We start from the raw sequence: 15,237 nt of genomic DNA, 5'->3' as shown, positions 1-15,237 counted from the left end.
GTGCTCCCACCTCTCTCTTTGTATTTGCATTGTCACTCTCCGCCACTTCCAGCTGAGGCCATTCTCCCATTATTAAGATATATTTTCTAAGCTAAAGATCTCAACCCCTGTCCAGGGGCCATAGTGAGGCAGGATGTCCAGCCAAAGGGAAGATCTGGTTGAGAACACCAGAGCTTAGAAGAAGGGACCCAGGCACTGAACCTGGTGAAAGGCATCATAGGTGTAGGGAATCTCACCTGCCACTTGATTGGATCAGGAGTCATCCAGATCTGGCAGGGGCAGGGGAAGATGTCTAGCCTGAGCATGGGGCAGAGTGTAGGATTGGTAGGCTGAGTGGGACAGAAATTGAAACTACAGAGTAGGGGTTAAGCACACAGGCTCTGCTTCTTATGGTGAGTAAGCCCAGCTCTGTTATTTACTAGCTATTGGGCAGGTTTCCTAACTCTCCAGTTGGCTTCACTATCTGGGTATGTAAATGTGTATGCCACATTGTCAAGTGCTCAAAAAAAGTAGCTGGCATTATTTTCCTCCCTCTTCAATATATTTTTCTCTAAATTCTTTCTTTCTTCCTCCTGTCTATGTCCATCCCAGATTTCCATTTTCCTTTCCCAAGATGACTGCTCTCTCTCTCTCTCTCTCTCTCTCTCTCTCTCTCTCTCTCTCTCTCTCTCTCTCTCTCTCTCCCCTCTCTCTCTCTCTCTCTCTCTCTTTCTGTCTCTCTCTCCCCCCTCCCTGCCTTTGACAATCCCCAGGAACTTGCTTTCTCACCTATGTCCTCTCTCTTCCAGTATCTTTAAGTTCTACCGCCCTCCCACCCCTAGAGCCATTTTTTCCTCCATGTTCACATGGGCACAGTCTCACCTGTCCTGAAAACCCCTCGTTTGTCTCTGCTGCCCCTTCAATTGGTGTTCTTTTATTATCTTGTATTTTTTTTTGAATTTTATTTTATTTATTTTTTTACAGTAGGTTCTTATTAGTCATCCACTTTATACACATCAGTGTATACATGTCAATCCCAATCTCCCAGTTCATCCCACCACCATGCCCCGCCGCTTCCCCCCGTTAGTGTCCATACATTTGTTCTCTACATCTATGTCTCTGTTTCTGCCCTGCAGACCAGTTCATCTGTACCATTTTTCTAGTTTCCGCATATAGGGAATTTGTTTTTCTCTTTCTGACTTACTTCACTCTGTATGACAGTCTCTGGATCCATCCACATCTCCACAAATGACCCAGTTTCGTTCCTTCTTATGGCTGAGTAATATTCCATTGTATATATGTACCACATCTTCTTTATCCATTCGTCTGTCGATGGGCATTTAGGTGGCTTCCATGACCTGGCTATTGTAAATAGTGCTGCAATGAACACTGAGGTGCATGTGTCTTTTTGAATTATGGTTTTCACTGGGTGTATGCCCAGTAGTGGGATTGCTGTGTCATATGGTAATTCTATTTTTAGTTTTTTAAGGAACCTCCATACTGTTCTCCATAGTGGCTGTATCAATTTACATTCCTACCTACAGTGCAAGAGAATTCCCTTTTCTCCACACTCTATCCAGCATTTATTGTTTGTAGATTTTCTGATGATGCCCATTCTAACTGGTGTGAGGTGATACCTCATTGTAGTTTTGATTTGCATTTCTCTAATAATTAGTGATGTTGAGCAGCTTTTCATGTGCTTTTTGGCAATCTGTATGTCTTCTTTGGAGAAATGTCTATTTAGGTCTTCCGCCCATTTTTTGACTGGGTTGTTTGTTTTTTGATATTGAGCTCCATGAACTGCTTGTATATTTTGGAGATTAATCCTTTGTCCATTGCTTCATTTGCAAATATTTTCTCCCCTTCTGAGGGTTGTCTTTTTGTCTTGTTTATGGTTTCCTTTGCTGTGCAAAAGCTTTTAAGTTTTATTAGGTCCCATTCGTTTATTTTTGTTTTTATTTCCATTACTCTAGGAAGTGGATCAAAAAAGATCTTGCTGTGATTTATGTCAAGGAATGTTCTTCCTATGTTTTCCTCTAAGAGTTTTATAGTGTCCAGTCTTACATTTAGTTCTCTAATCCATTTGGAGTTTATTTTTGTGTATGATGTTAGGGCGTGTTCTGATTTCATTCTTTTACATGTAGCTGTCCAGTTTCCCAGCACCACTTATTGAAGAGACTGTCTTTTCTGCATTGTATATCCTTGCCTCCTTTGTCATAGATTAGTTGACCATAGGTACATGGGTTTATCTCTGGGCTTTCTATCCTGTTCCATTGATCTATATTTCTGTTTTTGTGCTAGTAGCATATAGTCTTATTACTGTAGTTCTGTAGTATAGTCTGAAGTCAGGGAGTCTGATTCCTCCAGCTCTGTTCTTTTCCCTCAAGACTGCTTTGGCTATTCGGGATCTTTTGTGTCTCCATACAAATTTTAAGACTTTTTGTTTGAGTTCTGTAAAAAATGCCATTGGTAATTTGATAGGGATTGCAGTGAATCTATAGATTGCTTTGGGTAGTATAGTCATTTTCACAATATTGATTCTTCCAATCCAAGAACATGGTATATCTCTCCATCTGTTGGTATCATCTTTAATTTCTTTCATCAGTGTCTTATAATTTTCTGCATACAGGTCTTTTGTCTCCCTAGGTAGGTTTATTCCTAGGTATTTTATTCTTTTTGTTGCCATGGTAAATGGGAATGTTTCCTTAATTTCTCTTTCATATTTTTCATCATTAGTGTATAGGAATGCAAGAAATATCTGTGCATTAATTTTGTATCCTGAAACTTTACCAGATTCATTGATTAGCTCTAGTAGTTTTCTGGTGGCATCTTTAGGTTTCTCTATGTATAGGATCATGTCATCTGCAAACAGTGACAGTTTTATTTCTTCTTTTCCAATTTGTATTCCTTTTGTTTCTTTTTCTTCTCTGATTGCTGTGGCTAAAACTTCCAGAACTATGTTGAATAATAGTGGCAAGAGTGGACACCCTTGTCTTGTTCCTGATCTGAGAGGAAATGCTTTCAGTTTTTCACCGTTGAGAATGATGTTTGCTGTGGGTTTGTCCTATATGGCCTTTATTATGTTGAGGTAGGTTCCCTCTATGCCCACTTTCTGGAGAGTTTTTCATCAAAAATGGGTGTTGAATTTTGTCAAAAGCTTTTTCTGTATCTATTGAGATAATCATATGGTTTTTCTTCTTCAATTTGTTAATATGGTGTATCACATTGATTGATTTGCGTATATTAAAGAATCCTTGCATCCCTGGGATAAATCCCACTTGATCATGGTGTATGATCCTTTTAATGTGTTGTTGGATTTCTGTTTGCTAGTATTTTGTTGAGGAGTTTTGCATCTATATTCATCAGTGATATTGGTCTGTAATTTTCTTTTTTTGTAGTATCTTTGTCTGGTTTTGGTATCAGGGTGATGGTGGCCTCATAGAATGAGTTTGGGAGTGTTCCTTCCTCTGCAATTTTTTGGAAGAGTTTGAGAAGGATGGGTGTTAGCTCTTCTCTAAATGTTTGATAGAATTCACCTGTGAAGCCATCTGGTCCTGGACTTTTGTTTGTTGGAAGATTTTTAATCACAGTTTCAATTTCATTATTTGTGATTGGTCTGTTCATATTTTCTATTTCTTCCTTGTTCAGTCTTGGAGGGTTATACCTTTCTAAGAATTTGTCCATTTCTTCCAGGTTGTCCATTTTATTGGCATAGAGTTCCTTATAGTAGTCTCTTAGGATGCTTTGTATTTCTGCCGTGTCTGTTGTAACTTCTCCTTTTTCATTTCTAATTTTATTGATTTGAGTCCTCTCCCTCTTTTTCTTGATGCATCTGGCTAAAAGTTTATCAATTTTGTTTTTCTTCTCAAAGAACCAGCTTTTAGTTTTATTGATCTTTGCTATTGTTTTCTTTGTTTCTATTTGATTTATTTCTGCTCTGATCTTTATGATTTCTTTCCTTTTACTAACTTTGGGGTTTGTTTGTTCTTCTTTGTCTAGTTCCTTTAGGTGTAAGTTTAGATTGTTTCTTTGAGATTTTTCTTATTTCTTAGGTAGGCTTATATTCCTATAAACTTCCCTCTTAGAACTGCTCTTGCTGCATCCCATAGGTTTTGGATCGTCGTGTTTTCATTGTAATTTGTCTCTAGGTAATTTTTGATATCCTCTGATTTCTTCAGTTATCTCTTGGTTGTTTAGTAACATATTGTTTAGCCTCCATGTGTTTGTGTTTTTTACCTTTTTTTCCCGGTGATTGATTTCCAATCTCATAGCGTTGTGGTCAGAAAAGATGCTTGATATGATTTCAGTTTTCTTAAATTTACCGAGGCTTGATTTGTGACCCAAGATGTGATCTATCCTGGAGAATATTCCGTGCGCACTTGAGAGGAAAGTGTAATCTGCTGGTTTTGGATGGAATGTCCTATAAATACCAATTAAATCTATCTGGTCTATTGTGTCATTTAAAGCTTGTGTTTCCTCATTAATTTTCTGTCTGGATGATCTGTCCATTGGTGTAAGTGAGATATTAAAGTCCCCCACTATTATTGTGTTACTGTTGATTTCCTCTTTTATAGCTATTAGCAGTTGCCTTATGTATTGAGGTGCTCCTATGTTGGGTGCATATATATTTATAATTTTTATATCTTCTTGGATTGATCCCTTGATAATTATGTAGTGTCCTTTCTTGTCTCTTGTAACATTCTTTATTTTAAAGCCTATTTTATCTGATATGAATATTGCTACTCCAGCTTTCTTTTGATTTCCATTTGCATGGAATATCTTTTTCCATCCCCTCACTTTCAGTCTGTATGTGTCCCTAGGTCTGAAGTGGGTCTCTTGTAGACAGCATATATATGGGTCTTGTTTTTGTATCCATTCAGAGAGCCTGTGTCTTTTGGTTGGAGCATTTAATCCATTCACATTTAAGGTGATTATCGATATGTATGTTCCTATTACCATTTTCTTAATTGTTATGGGTTTGTTTTTGTAGGTCCTTTCCTTCTCTGTTTCCCACTTAGAGAAGTTCCTTTAGCATTTGTTGTAGAGCTGGTTTGGTGGTGCTGAATTCTCTTAGCTTTTGCTTGTCTCTAAAGCTTTTGATTTCTCTGTCGAATCTGAATGAGATCCTTGCCAGGTAATCTTTGTTGTAGATTCTTCCCTTTCATCACTTTAAAAATATCATGCGACTCCTTTCTGGCTTGTAGAGTTTCTGCTGAGAAATCAACTGTTAACCATATGGGAGTTCCCTTGTATATTATTTGTCATTTTTCCCTTGTTGCTTTTAATAATTTTTCTTTGTCTTTAATTTTTGTCAGTTTGATTACTATGTGTCTTGGCATGTTTCTCCTTGGGTTTATCCTGCCTGGAACTCTCTGTGCTTCCTGGACTTGGGTGGCTATTTCCTTTCCCATGTTAGGGAAGTTTTCGACTATAATCACTTCAATATTTTCTCGGGTCCTTTCTCTCTCTCTTCTCCTTCTGGGACCCCTTATAATGCGAATGTTGTAGGGTTTAATGTTGTCCCAGAGGTCTTTAGGCTGTCTTCAATTCTTTTCATTCTTTTTTCTTTATTCTTTTCCATGGCAGTGAATTCCACCATTCTGTCTTCCAGGTCATTTATCTGTTCTTCTGCCTCAGTTATTCTGCTATTGATTCCTTCTAGTGTATTTTTCATTTCGGTTATCGTGTTGTTCATCTCTGTTTGTTTGTTCTTTAATTCTTCTAGGTGTTTGTTCTTTAATTCTTCTAGGTCTTCATTGAACATTTCTTGCATCTTCTTTTTTTTTTTTTTTTTCTTTTTTGTGGTACATGAGCCTCTCACTGTTGTGGCCTCTCCTGTTGTGGAGCACAGGCTCTGGACGCGCAAGCTCAGCGGCCATGGCTCACGGGCCCAGCCACTCCGCGGCATGCGGGATCTTCCCGGACTGGGGCAAGAACCCATGTCCCCTGCATCGGCAGGCGGACTCTCAACCACTGTGCCACCAGGAAAGCCCTCTTGCGTCTTCTTGATCTTTGCCTCTATTCTTTTTCCGAGGTCCTGGATCACCTTCACTATCATTATTCTGAATTCTTTTCTGGAAGGTTGCCTATCTCCACTTCATTTAATTGTTTTTCTGGGGTTTTATCTTGTTCCTTCATCTGGTACAAAGTCCTCTGCCTTTTCATTTTGTCTCTCTTTCTGTGAATGTGATTCTTCTTCCACAGGCTGCAGAATTATAGTCCTTCTTGCTTCTCTATCTTGTATTTCTGTTATTTAAAAAAAATTTTAGAGATGGCTTTGCTGTTCATGCCTTTGAATCTGATCCTTAGAAGTCACAAGTGGCCTCCTCCCAGTCCTCCCCTTCTTGGCTTTTCTGCTGCCTTTGACATCCTTGACCACTGTGCTGGTTATTCTCCTCTCCTGCCCCCTCCACCAACCCATGTTCTTTCTGCTTAGTCCTGCTCTGTCCCAAGGAGACTGACCCCCTCTGGACTGCATCACCCAGGCTCCCAGCTTACTGGCTTACTGATGGGTCGAGTCAAGGGAAGATATTGGCAAGGGTTTGGAGGCCAGGAGGAGAAATAAGTTGGGGTCTTTACTTCCTCCTACTCCCTCCTCATCTGCCGTGGTTTAAACAGGGGCTGCTTTCCTCTGTAGCTACAGCTCTTATTGGTGGTCCCTCTTCCATGGCTCTGGTGCTCACTCAGTTCCAATAACACAGTTCTTTCTCCTTGCTCTTTCAAGTGTGGGGGTGTTAACAGCTCCCGGTCTTTGGATGCATCACGATCCCTTCCCTTACTGGTTCCCTTATCCTTGCCCACTCCTCTGTAAAGAACCCTGTTAAAATGATTGATAATTCAGCCCTTTTGTGTAAGCCATTTGTTCCTGGAAGGAAACTTGGCCTTCAAATGCCCCCTCCTCTTGACATTCCTTTCCCTCTTATAGAAGGGAATGGGAGAGGCTGGAGCACTCTTCTCAGGGGCACATTCATTTATTCTACAAATATTTTCCAAGCACCTACCATATGCCAAGCACCATGCCAGTTGCTAGGGAGATGCAATAAACAAGAGGCAGTTCCTCTTTGTTGCTAGATGTGGAAGTGATGTTGATATTGTAAAATCTGTAGTGGCTGGATTCTAGAAGGTTCATACCTGGGTTTGGGGAGTGAAGTAAGGCCCTCAAATGAGTCATCAGAGAAAGTCTGGGACATATCTGGCCATCTCATCCAGAAAGGCACATGGGCTTCTGGTCCAAGATCGAGTTGAGAAGTCAGAATGCCCATCAGGGTAGAAATCAGGCCAGGCTTTGACCACAGAGATCTGCCGGCTGAAATTGGTATTGCCATAGTCGGATGCATAATGCCTTAACAATGAAAGAGAATTATTAGAGAATTGCAGCCTTTCTGAAAAGAAGGAAAATATTTCTCCAGGGAGGGGCTGATTTCCACCTCTAGCACAGACTGGACCCCACACGGTGGCACTATTTCCCTGTGATGCCCTGGTCTAAGCTAGGTCACAAGTCCTTCCCTCTACACCCAGAGTGTGTTGGGCAATCAGGGATCAACAAGGAAATAAATCTTGAGACCAATGTGCATCTAGCATCAGCCCTTCCTAACATTATCTGGCCATGAGACCCTTTTAAAATTACTCTAAATTTCGAGACATTCACAGGAGTTCTAGAGCAATAATTTGTGCCTTAATTAGAGTAGAAAGCAAAAATAGTCCTAAAGACAAATTAGTTGCTGTGAAATTTGCTTGTTTCGAAAAAAAATTTTTAGCAGAATTTTTAAAGTCTCAATTTAGAAAAATTAGATAATTTTTAAAGACCTAGTATTGAAATTATAAGACTCAAGATTTAATCGTGCTTACTAAGTAGATGACATAGAGCAAATGATATCAACAGTTACTTGGTAAATACTTCTTGTGCAGTTGAAACATCATACCTTCAAACCACAAGCAATTTCCTCCAGGATCAGCTGCCACACTTAGGTGGTGCCCAGCTTTAAAGGGAGATTATGGCTATTACAAGAATAACTATGTAAAATGTATTCAGCATTTATAAAATCTTTTAAAAACTATATTCAGTTAATCTTTATCAGAAAAATATATGAAAATTCACTCTAAAAAGGTAAAAGTTGTCCATAATCCCACCACTTAAAACACACTAACAGTTATTGAGTGCTTACTATGTGCTAGGCAAACACATACTTTACATGTGTTACCTTATTACCCATCAGGTAGGTAATATTATTGTTCCAGGTAACTGGGATCCAGAGAAATTAAATAACTTACCCAGGATCACACAGCTCATATAAGGTAGAAGTTAGATTTAGATCCACGTAATCTGGCTCCAGAGCCAGTCCTTCATTTTATTGAGTGGAATTTTCCTTCCCTCCTCTAATCCCATTGCCCAGAGATAATCGTAGTGATATTTTGATGTATGTTCACCTATTCTTTTTTCTATGGTCACACACAGAGACAGAAGTGCCCCCAAGGAATGACTCAGAACTCTGGGAACTCCAGGCCATGTGGGCAGAAGGGTGATGTCCTGCCACATCATGGGAAAGATTACTTGGAACTGCAGATTCATCACTTCTCCAGGGTGATATAAAAGGTCATCGAATCCAGCTGCCAACCAGATGCTAGAGCCCCCTGGGCAAAATCCCAGTGAGTCACGCAGCCTCTGCTGCGATCTCACTGCCTCCTGCTCAGACAGCTCGTTTGGGAATGTTTTTGTTAGACAGGACCTTGCTTGCCCTCAGCCATAATGAGATGTCAGCCTTGCTCATAGGACCTGTGTCATGGCCAGAAATGGAGTGAGGGGTTGGAGAGGAGAAGGGAGGGTGGTCTGAGGTCCGGTGGGCAGGTGTGTAAGGATGAGACCTTCCTCCAGGAGGAAGGCGGGGTGAGTGGCTCTCACTTGTGCCACCTCCGCTGTCATCCTCCACCTGGAAACCATCAGGCGGGGTTAGAGAAGAAATCCGGCCATGGGTGGTAGTAACCACAGAGTGTGCCCTTTCCCTAGACCCCTGCAGATCCGGGATAGCTCCCCTGCTTGTATTGAAAGATAGAGAAGGGCTGGAATGGGAAGGAGGAGAAAGAAGCAGCCCTGATCCCATGCCTGGCACTGGGCCCTCTGAGTCCATGATCTCATTTAATCTTCACAACAACCCTGTAAAATGGTGGTTCCCAGCTGGGGGAGGTTGTGTCCCACAAGACGAACTTGCCAATGTCTGGAGACATTTTTGGTTGCCACAACTGTGCAGTCTGGGGGTATTTGTGCTATTGCTGTCGAACGGGTAGAGGCCAGGGATGCTGCTAAATATCCCACAATGTACAGGATGCGCCCTCACAACAAAGAACTGTTCAGAATAATATCCAACTGTCACAGTGCCAAAGGTAAGAACCCAGATGAAAGTGGGAATGTTATTGGTCCCATTTTGCAGGTGAGAAAACTGAGGCTCAAAGAGGTGAAGTGACCGGAAGTGAACTGTCTGACTCCATTTCATCCCAAGAGCCAGGTATCTGTGGGAATGTGGTAGTTGGAGGCATTTGGCAGTCAGCAGTGTGTGGGAGGAAATGAAGGGCTGAGAGGACAGGGGTGAGGGGACAGTGCCTGTCAATGACAGGGCTGATGGCAGCAGTGGTCCTCCTGGTGCTCCTGGTGGTGAGCAGTGTTGAAGCTGGAGGAGGTGACAGGGAGGGGAGCACTCCTATCTATTTGCCCCACACTCCAGGGCTCCCCACTTCTAGCCCCCAGGCCTGGGTAAGCAGAGGCCACACATGGCCCTGCAGATGAATGGAGGTATCATGCTCAGTAGTGTTGGATTTCCTTCACTGTGACGTGCCACAATTTTAGATTAGGCATCACACTGTCACTTGTATATTGAATGTGTTCTATAGTCTCTTCTGTTTTCATTTGAACATGTCATACACTTTCAACGTTTAATGGCTCCCTCCACCCTCCCAACCTGTGTTGTCTCCCCTGGATAAATTCCTGCTCAACCAACAAGGCCCAGGTGGTGTCACCTTCTCTGGGGAGTCCCCCAGGAGAGTCCAAACCGTGGCTTTCTCCATCAACCTGTTCCTCTCTTCACTGGACCTCCACCCAACATGCTTCTATGATGTTACCTACCACCCTGCATCATAGTCCTTAATTTACTTGTCTGTCTCCCTGGCTGGGCTGTGGGCTCCTCCAGCTGAGGATGGGGTCTCAAGGTTTTTGATTCCCCTCCCGGAGCCTAGCCCCATGCCCTACATGGAGAAGGGAACGAGCCAAGGCTTGGGCAGTGAATGACTCAGCCACCGATCTGGGTCCTCAGGCATCCAAACCGCTGGACAGGCTCCCATAGGGCAGGAGTCTGGGAAGGTGTCACTCAAGCCCTGACCATTGCAGAGAATGCAGGGGATGCTTTGCAACTCTGAAGTTTGCAAGAGGAATACTGAGGGCCTTGGTTAGGGATGACCCCAAAGTTCCCACTCTGACAGGTAAGGTCTCTTACTATCAGGGGCAAGTTCAGGCCCTCTGAGGCCTCGGCTGCTATGCCTCTCAGCTCCACCCCCAGGGCCTCATGTCTGCCTCGCTACCTGGCTGTCTCCTGTGTCCACATTTCTTGACCCTCACCCAGTTACCTGTGACCCATCTCGAGCACAGCCCTTTGAGAGAAAGGTGGGGGTCAGGGTCGGGGTAGGGATGCCTGGGAATGGACCAGTAAGCCAGTCTTGTTCAAGCTTGAGGAAGCTCTGCAGTCATCACACGTCAATGGAGGAGTCCTGCTGGCAGCAACAAAAAGGGTCAGAGAAATGCGTGTGACGGGAAAGCTAGCAGGCCTGAGTTCTATGCTGGTTCTGCCCCTGACCAACCAAAGACCTTGGGGAAGGGGCCCTAGTGTTCAGCTATGAAACGGTTGAAGGAAGTGATTTTTAGGGTCCTTTCCAGCCCTAACATCTTGTGATTCAGGAAGTCTGAGAGGCACACAAAAGGAGGAAAGGAACTCACCCTGGGATATACCAGACAGATGGTTCTGAGACCAGAGTTCCTGGAAGACTCGTAGATTCCACACCAATAGAACCCTCTGAGTTCAGCCATGATGAAGAAGCCCAAGCTGAGGTCATCCTGGCTAGAGAATCAAAGCTACTGGGGCTTGTCCAGAGCCTGGAACGTGGTTAATACAGTACAACTATGTGCTGATATTTCCCTGTGTGGGTTTTCATCTTTAAGCCTTGCTGGGGTGGATACCAGCATTGCACGGAGTTGTCCTGTCCTCTAGTTTACACAGCAACTCTGGCCTCTGTTCCCTCAGGTCAGGGAGCCCCGCCAACCACCACTGCAGGGCTGTGAGATGAGGGCTTCCCCCCTGCAGGGAGCCACCCTCTTTGTGTCTACACTCAGAATGAGCCCCAGAGCCGGCCTCTGGCCACAATGCCACCCTGTCCCTGCCCTCTCCTCCCCAGAGCCCCCTTCATACCTATCTCATTTAGCCATCTCCCCCTCCTCTTGCCCTGATCCCTCTGCCCTCCTTGCCTGCCCCTCATCTGAGGCCAAGAGCACCAGCAGGACAGGTGGCAGCAGGTATGTGGCCTCCCAGGCCACGGGCCCTCTTCTTGAGTTGGGTTGGGGGAAGGAAAGCAAGGGAGCAGCGAAGCCCCTGAGGGGAAAAACCCAGAGCCAGGGGATTCAGCCCATCCACTGAAGCCTGCCTGGAGAAGAGGGGGAGACCTTGGCCTATAGGTGGGACCCTCAGCTGCAGGTGCTACATCTGAGACTAGATAGAGACTCCAGGGGACTCTGGCTCTCTTGTGCCCAGCCTCTTCCCCGTCAGCCTGTCTCACTCCCTCTGGGGTGGAGGAAGCCATAAAAGCCCAGGAGGAAACCATGGTGAAATTGTAATACTGAAGAGCAAATCTGACCCCATATCGGATCTGTTTCTTTTAGTTTCACCCTTGGATTCTATTGCTTTTGCTTGGAGTTAAGAATGTTGTTTATAGCCTGAAATATACATAATAGCCCATTCTCAAGGCTCTGACCTTTAAAGGTATAACACTTTTCCATTCATATAGAGATCAAAGTTGCACAACAGAGAACCACATTTGTCTTGTTGGAGATTTACAGGAACATGGTGACCTGACCTGCGTAGACAGCTACAGGAACAAAGGATTATCACATCCCCTCCAGGGTCTGGCTGGCACCAAGAAGTTTGCAGCCACCAGCCACATCCCCTCCCCTTTTAGTATAAAGCAAGCCTGAATTCTAACTGGGCTAGGATGGTTCTTCGAGTCACTAGTCCACCATCTTCTCTGTCTGCTGGCTTTCCAAATGAAATCGCTATTCCTTGTCCCAGCAGCTTGTCTCTCCATGGATTGGCCTGTCGTGTGGCAAGAAGTACGAGCTTGGACTTGGTAACAAATTAAGAACCTATCTTTCCTCCTTCCTTCTCCCTTCTCTCCTACCACTTCCTCTCAAGCCTCAACTTTCTCCTCCCCACCGAAGAAAAGCAGGGGCTGAAGGTGAATGACAGAGTTAGGGGACACTTGCAAGGTCTCCAGGGGTCAGAGACTTCCCGCCCAGGCCTGCCTGGGAATTGGGAAGTTCCGCGGGGACTGAGGGAAGAGGGGAAGGGAGATGGAGAGTCATTTCCAGGAATGGAGGTGCAGGGAGGGTCCCTGGCAAGGGTGGGAGAGAACAAAGCTGGGGGCAGGAACATCAGAGGGGAGGGGAAGGGGGAGATGGGTGCAGAAGGAGGGGGAGGGAGAGGAGGAGAAAGGATCTCTGCCCCTCAGGTCATCCCTGTGCCCCAGCTCCCAGCCTGCCGTAGTCACTCCATAGTGTTTGCTGAAAGGCCACACTAATCAAACACATTTTTTAAAATTGTCTTTATATGAGCTACAGAGAAACGATTGTCACAGGCCGTTTATGGTTAATAGAGAAACAACAAAGAAAAGAATCAACCCTGTAAACAAGCAGAGGGGCAGATTGGGCTTGTGGGTAGCAGACTCCGAGGCAGCGATTAGTACCAGGAAGTTTAAAGTGCTCGGGGACCAGGCTGGGGAAGAGAAGGGCAGGGGAAGCAGGACAGACAGGAGAAGTCAGGCTGCCTTGGGCCACAGGAAGCTCAGGTCACTTTGGGAGCCATTCTGGAGATGGGATACTTTTCAGAACTTGCCAAGGTGGCAGGGGGTGCCGGGGCTTCAGACCACCTGCGTCAATCAGTGGGGGTCGGGGGGCTGCCCTGGGAAGGGTCTGCCCCAGGCGTGAGGCTGCCTTCCGCCTTCACTACTCCCAGCACAGGGGCAAGAAGCCCATCAGCCCGAAGGAGGAGCCGGGCTGCACAGAGCGGCGTCCACCCACGCAGGGTGATGCAGAGTGAAAAGCACATTTGCAGCCATTGGGACTGTGAACCTCAGGCTTGCCTGCTGGCCTCACAGCAAGAACACGTGTGTCCTGTGGGATCAGATCAGGGCTCACAGAGTGAACATCCCATGGGTGCTGGGCTTCCTGTATTTGTTCCTTCCCTTGGCCACAACAGGAAGCCCTTCGCAGGTATGTCCCGTAGTCTCAGTCCATTGCTCAGGAAGACTCCTCGTCTTGTCCACCAAAGGCAATAGCAGCTCTGGCCTGACGCCCACCCCTGCCCTGCACCTGCCTGCCCTGGATCTGCCGGGGGTCTGGATACCCCTGGAGCTCCGGGGAGAAGGGCAAACAGAAGGAGCATGTGAGGGGCCAGGGTTTGAGTAAAATGTCCTGGAGCCTGGAGGTCCAAAGAGGCCACCCTGGCCCATAAGAGCTAGGAAGCTGGGTACGGAGTCTGCACCTCCTTCTCAGCACCCTGTGTCCTTCCTTACCATGGATTCACATGGGAGCAGGCTCCACGGGTGGGAGGTGTGCCTGGTTCCAGGAGCCCCTCATCCTGGGCAAATAAGGATGGTCGGTCCACCTAACAGCTACCCGGCATGACATCAGGTAACAAAGGCCTCTGCCTGGGCCCAGACCATGTCCCCCTACACCCTCCCTAGCCCCTTCCCGTCAAGTACAAAACAGAGAAATAGGATCCGATGGTTTTAAAAGTAGAATGTGACAAGCATCAGACCTGGAAAAGAACTGGAGGACCAAGCAGCACGAGGCTTTTACTCAGTGTATGAGGTTCATGTTAATTCATTTTATCCTGAAAACAGTCTTGAGAGGTAGGAATTAGTGTCCCCTTTCACAAGAGAGGAAAAATGAGGCCCAATACGGTTAGTGACTTGCACAGGGTCCCACAGTGACAGGTGGCATCCCTGGGTCCCGGTCCTGAGCCTCTGCACCCACCAACATCCCGCCTCAGCCGGCGCAGGGCTGCCAGCGTGTGGTTTTAGGGTGGAGAATAAACACCGTCCTAGTTACACACCAGGGTCAGGAGGACGGTTATCACTGTGTGTGTGTGTGTGTGTGTGTGCGCGCGTGCACGTCCTGGCACCAGGTCTGTCAGTTCCTCAGTCTGAGTCTCCCCTCTAGTGCCTTCTCCTGGACATAGGAAAGAGGGGCTGCCTCCCTGCTGTCCCCCAGGATTGCCCCCTGCCCCTTCCTCCCTCCCCACTTCCATCCTGGAGTGGCACCTGCAGGCTGGCTGCCCACCAAGGCCCCAGCTGTGTCACTCCCCTGACTATGACATTTGATCTCCCACCTGGGAGGGCTGTGTCCCAAGGCCAAGGGTGGGCAGGCCACATCTCCCCGCAGTCTCTCATTCCAGTGGCTCCAGGCTGGTGGATACCCCTCCCTAGGGGAGGAATGCAGTCCATATTCTTCAGCCTTCGCTGCAGAAGAAGCCAACTCTGAGGCACGAGCCAGTGAGGCAGGGGAAGATGCCCCCGGCCATTGGGCCCCTGGCCCAGGCTCCTTAGCTCCATCCTCCCTGCCCCTCCCAGCCCAGGCAGTCCTCCAGGCTCTGGTCAGCTCTGAGTTGTCTTTGCTGTGTCACCAGTGGGTCCTCTCTTCTCAGGAGACAATGAGTCCCCAGAGGGAAGGTGACACCCCCCCTTCTCTGAGCCATGGCCTCCCCTCCAGTGGACTCTCAAGGGCCCCCTGTTCTCTTCAGGAGCCCAGACCCGGAGCCTGGGTGTGGGAACTGGGGGAGAGAGCCCTGATCAGCCTCTGCATGCAAGTCGAGGGACAGGCTGGTCCTGCGGGTGAGGGGTTCTCAGCTGCGCGGTCACAGCTCTCCCTGGAGGGGCCGGCCAGCAGGCAGCAGCAGCGGGAGTGTGGGCTCTGCTGGCTCCCAGGACTCGACGGACAAGCAGCCACAG

The 15,237-nt window shown here is 46.4% G+C and overlaps 1 protein-coding gene across 1 annotated transcript in view; it reads left to right on the top strand.

The window, feature by feature from the left end:
- Positions 1-12,651, top strand: part of LOC307192486 (adenylate cyclase type 10-like) — a 73,164-nt gene extending 60,513 nt beyond the window's left edge. Inside the window, exons 33-35 of the mRNA XM_079933411.1 lie at positions 8,435-8,625; positions 9,405-9,479; positions 12,303-12,651. The gene's annotated coding sequence lies outside the window, so the exon portion shown is untranslated. The remainder of the gene's footprint in view (positions 1-8,434; positions 8,626-9,404; positions 9,480-12,302) is intronic.
- Positions 12,652-15,237: the final 2,586 nt, after the last annotated feature.

This window comes from Stenella coeruleoalba, assembly GCF_951394435.1.
Source record: "Stenella coeruleoalba genome assembly, chromosome: 10".
NCBI classification, from domain to species: domain Eukaryota; kingdom Metazoa; phylum Chordata; class Mammalia; order Artiodactyla; family Delphinidae; genus Stenella; species Stenella coeruleoalba.
This window is presented reverse-complemented; position numbering and strand designations above follow the sequence as displayed.